Source organism: Typopeltis vanoorti, chromosome 23, assembly GCF_054136105.1.
Source record: "Typopeltis vanoorti isolate ZY-2024b chromosome 23, IOZ_Tvanoo_1.0, whole genome shotgun sequence".
Lineage (NCBI taxonomy): Eukaryota > Metazoa > Arthropoda > Arachnida > Uropygi > Thelyphonidae > Typopeltis > Typopeltis vanoorti.
Genome location: NC_143571.1, coordinates 1,426,668 through 1,432,204, shown reverse-complemented (window position 1 = coordinate 1,432,204; position 5,537 = coordinate 1,426,668).

The following is a 5,537-nucleotide window of genomic DNA, read 5'->3' as shown; positions in this document are numbered from 1 at the left end:
ATTAAATTTTTTTTGTGAAGGTCAGACAAAAAAAGACCATGTGCATAGTGACAATGTGATGTAATTTCTAGACTTTTACTGGAAGATATTATCGCTGTTACGACAGAAAAACTAGAGGAAAAAAGTTTTTTTTTTTACTAGAGGAAAAAAGTGTTGTGGGCGGGCAAGAGTAAATTGAACAGCTAGGAGACTTAGTTCTCGAGGAATATTTCATCTATAAGATTATTCCAGACAACAGAGGAAACTGAAGTAAAAAAATGGTGGTGGGAGAAGCAGATTTGGTTGTGTGGCAGTTCAACTGCAAGTGAATGTAGTGGTGCCATAATTAGCCAAAGGAGAGATTGGATAACAGATGAACGTACTTGTAGAAAATATATAGAGAGAAACGATTCGTTTTGAGCAATGGCTGGAATGAATCTGAGAGAGAGAGAGAAAGTAACACACACACACACAGCGAGAGAGAGAGAGAGAGAGAGAGAGAGAGAGAGAGAGAGAGAGAGAGAGAGAGAGACAGACTATACTCTTTTGAACAGAATTAAGAAACTTTAGGGAAGTGTTTTTGATGTCAGGAACTGGTAGAGGTATGTATGTATGGCAGTCGAAGAAGAAAGATCCAGCTTCAACTAGATCTCTCTTCTTCTATGAGTAGATTCTTCCTCATATTAGATTCTACCATCTTTAGGGGAGAAATAGAATATTTTCCTGGAAAAACAAAAACAAACAAGGCGTCTAAAGTCATTACCCATTGTAGAATGATATGAGATGAGCTTTAGAATGGAAGTTTTTGAAAATCTCGAAGCTTTCGCTGATTGAGAACTCCGAACTTTGTCATATGAGATGGAGTAATAGAGAGTGGTATTAATAGCAAGACTAGATAGGGTTTATTTGGGAATATGATATGCATGATTTAGGTGGAATATGTTGTTATGCTATATCACTGATCTCGCATTGTTGAATTTTCTGATATGTAAACTTGCGTTCATTGTTTCTCATTCTTCCCTGAGAATGCCCATGAAACGTGAAAAAAGTTACGGTATTATTCAAATTAAGTGGATATTGAATCCAACATTATTTCTTAGCCGAATAAGAAACTCAAAGATAGAAAATCAAACAGCTTCATGCCAAATATAGAAAACTATAAAAGTACGGCGATTCCAAGCATAAACCAACACCTGATACATGCTGGGGCAACTCGTAGTAAAGGTGGAGTAAGCTTCGATCACTGTCCTTAGTATTTCCCATAATGTAGAACACAACTCCTAGGAGATGTATGCTGTCACACACACACACACTCTCTCTCTCTCACTCTAAAATGGCAACGACAACGGCACCAGACCATGACTTTACGCAAGGAGAAGGAACTGGTCGAGGAAGCCAAGCGCTACCAACTAGATTTAGTGGGGATTTCTTCGATCAAGAGGAGAGGCTCTGGAACTGTCTACCTGGATGAGGGTGGAAGCTCTGCTACTCTGGTCTGAGTCCGACAATGTCATGTCTGCACAGGCAGGTGTGGAGATACTCACAAGCCCCTGGCTCTCAGACTGTGTTGCTGAGTGGATCCCATTGGGGAATGGGTATGTGTATTAAGGCTCCAGATGAAAAACCACAACTTGGCTCTGGTGCAAGCCTATGCATCTATCTGGAGTCAGAATACTCTGCCTTCTTAGATGAAGTGGATGCTGCTTTTGATAGGATGGCAGACATGGAATCAGTCCTGCTAATGGGTGACTTCAATGCACATGTTGGAACAGATGACCAGACATGGAGGGGATGTGATTGGGAGGAACGGAATTCTGACCTTAATGTGAATGGGTTGAAATTATTGGAACGCTGCTGTACAAACAGCTTGTCCATAATGAATACCTTCTTCCAACACCGAGAAGTCCATAAATATACCTGGTACAGGGCTATATTTGGACAAAGGTCACTGATTGGCTTCTTTATAGTCTCACCAGACCTATTTTCCTCAGTACTAGGTGTTCGTGTGAGGAGAGGGACAGAACTGTCAACTAAACACCATCTTCTTGTCTGCACTCTATGGCTACAGAAACCAAATGCTACCATCAACGCTGGGAGACCTAAGCGGCTATACCGCGTGAAATGCGAGGCACTAGAAAATGAGACCGTGAGGAAGAAATTTAGAGATAACATCTCCTCCAGGTTCAAAGAGAATCCCAGACATTCTGTAGATGTTAAGGATGATTAGGAGCTGTTCAGAACCGCTATCACTGCACGCGCATGCTCTGGCAAAATGCGGCTCGGTGTAGTGACGGGCAGTGAAAAAAGGACACCATGGTGGAACTAAGAGGTCCAAAAAGCTGTTCGAACAGAAAAGGAGGCCTACCTAACATGGCTTAAGGTCAGGTCACCTGAGATGAGTTTCTGGTAAACTGAGAGTCGAAAAACTGCTGCTGAGGCAGTAAAGACAACAAAGCAGAGGGCTTGGGAATCCTTTGGAGAATGATTAGAAGCATCCTATGCAAATGCAAATGAGGTATTCTGGCAGACTATCCGCCTCCTTCGAGGGAGGCAATCGAGCACAGCAAGAGCAATTCAGGCCTCTGATAGTGCACTTTAACAACCGAGAAAGATATTCTCCACAGATGGAGGGAATATTTTGAGAGCCTTCTTAACACAGGGCCCGGTAGCTGTGGACATCCAAGAGGGGAAGATCGAGGCGATGACTAGTCTCACAGCAGAAGAAGTCCATTTAGCAAAAAATCGTTAAAATCGGGCAGGGCTGCTAGTGATGACGAAATTCGGCCCGATTTCCTAAAAGCCTTAAATCCAGACGGTATTCTTTGGCTGACTCGAGTGTGTCGGGTTGTTTGGATAGCTGGGAGAACACCAAAGCAGTGGCAGACAGGCAAAATAATACCAGTCTTCAAGAAAGGAAACCAGAGAGAGAGATTGCAGCAACTATCATGGCATCATTTCGCTCAGCCTGCCTGGGAAAGTATATGCTAGGCGCTTGGAAAGAAGGTGCAGGGGCATAGTTGAGTCAAAGTTCCAAGAAGAACAATGTGGATCTTTCATCCTGGTAGAAGCACAACTCATCAAATCTCCAATTTAAGGCACGTCTTTGAGAAATCTTGGGAATATGCCAAGAATGTCTACACACGTTTTGTGGACTTGGAGAAGGCATATTACCGGATTACTCGGGATAAGCTTTGGCAAGTAGTACTGGGACTTGATGGCAGCCAACTATCGGCTGTATCAAGTCCCTGTATGAATGCCGGTAGTTTTGTGTCCGGGTTAACAGCACAAAGTCTGAATCTTTCATAGTCTCCGTTGGTCTCCGCCAATTGTGTGTTCCCTCATCCCTCCTTTTCATAATATTTATGGACTGGATTGTTAGGTACAGCCAAAGCAGTGAGTGTGTCAGAAATGGAAGATGCAGCATTGGACGTCCGATTTTTACAGATGACCTAGTTCTGATTAATTCTGCCACAGATGACCTCCAGCGGATCCTGGATAGATCTGTAGCTGTTTGTGCAAAAGCCGGGATGAAGATCAGTGTGGCCAAAACGGAAAAATTTTTGGTCTCAAGACAACCACTCCAGTGTGCTCTACATGTGAGCGAAGTCCCACTGAGGCCGGTGGAGAAGTGGAAATACCTTGGGCTCCTATTCGTTAGTGATGGAAAGTAGGATGTAGAGCTACATACTCGAATTGGTCAGCAAACGCAACATTGTGGGAGTTTGGCCGTTCGGTAGTATTGAGGCTGGAGTTAAGCCAGAAGGCAAAGCTGGCTGTCTTCAATACAGTCTATGTCCTCATCCTCATAGGTGAGGATGAGGACATAGACTGTATTTGATTCGAATCCATGCGTCTGAAATGAAGTTCCTTCGATGGATTGCGGGGCTGACAAGACTGGACAGAGTCAGTAGCTCTGCAATTCGAGAAACTCTCAATACTCAACCGTTGCTTCTCCGTGTTGAGATAGCACAGTTACGACGGTACGGGCACCTGGTCAGAATGCCGCAAGAGCGGCTCCCCCCGCAGTCCCTCTTTTCCAAGCCAGAAGGTGGGAGGCCACGCGGAAGGCCAAGGACTCGCTGGATAGATTATATCCAAAAGCTTGGGCGGATACGTCTGGGAACACCTGACCTTGGTGGCAGAGGATCGTGACCATTGGACGTTCCTCTTGCAGCTGCTACCCCCACAACCGAATTAGGAAGACCTTGAAGATGGATGGATGGATGGATTCATCCTTTCTTTTACTACCAGCATATTGATATTGATATTGATAGATGTTTGGGTTTCCTTTAACTTGCAGGGCGAGTTTATTTCATACTAAGACTTTTCGTACAATAGTTGCGACCCTTATAGCCTGATGTTTATAATTTTCATAACGTTCATCATCCTTATGTACACGGTATTTCTTCCACATCATCATTTTTTTTACGAATTAATCTTACTTAATAAGATTACTCACCCATTTAACTCCTACCCTATTTATTCTACGAACTCTGATGGCATTGCATCATTTTAGCATTTTTAATTGCTTCCCATGCATTGTCGATATTCTTGCCATCCAGCAACCGATCCTATTCCACTGAACTCAGTATATTCCTCATTTAGTCATAATTTCCTGCTTTGTAGTTCAGCATGTAACTTTTTCTGAATAGAATATTCATGAACTTAAATCATTCCCAAATGAGTACCGCATGATCACTGTCACCAACTGGAGGATGAATAGTTACAAATCTTTTTTGTAACTATATAAAGATGTCTTATATTATTATAAGACATCTTTGCACACTTTTGATGGGTCCGAACTGTGTGAACACAGAGGTGAATTCGTTCTCTCTCCGTAATCATTTCCATGTTAATGTCCATTCACGTTATTAACACAGTTATATAACATGGTCGCTCTTTTACTCATATTCTTGCCATTCCTTCAATTATAATTTAGTTCCTCTGACTCTCTGTGTTAGGACTTATACCAGGTATTAATTTTTCAAGACTGCTGATACCAAACGCATTCAAGTGTAGGTCGTCCCTCTTACACACTTCATACATCCGAAAACTGACATCCATTCCTTCTGCACAGCTCACGCATCGACTCATTTGTCATCATGGCCCTTCTTGTTATTTCATTTTTATCATATCGAAGTAACATACCGACGATTTTCACTTTCTCATTCTTCATGCTCGCCTCTTTCAAAAAATACAAGCATGCTTCCATGTTGCGAATAATGGCAGCTCGGTATGATGGAGTGGGTAGATTATATAGGACCAATGCATGTGCTGCAGCACATCTCTTAAATCCTCTTTAATATCTAGATAGTTGACGTTCTTCTGGATAGTTGTTGTTCTGGTGCGGTGCACTATTTATGGAAAAGTTTGAGGTGATTAGTTTGGTCATGTATTTCAGAAGAAGAACGGTCTTAATTGTTCTTAATGCATAAGAGTTCGTTCATGCAATATATGAACAAACTGAAGGAAGTGAGCTTCATCTTTTCGCTGTTGTTCCTTAATTGTCATCTGGTTGTGAAAGTAGTGGAAACATAAATGAACCGAAGGTACATCCT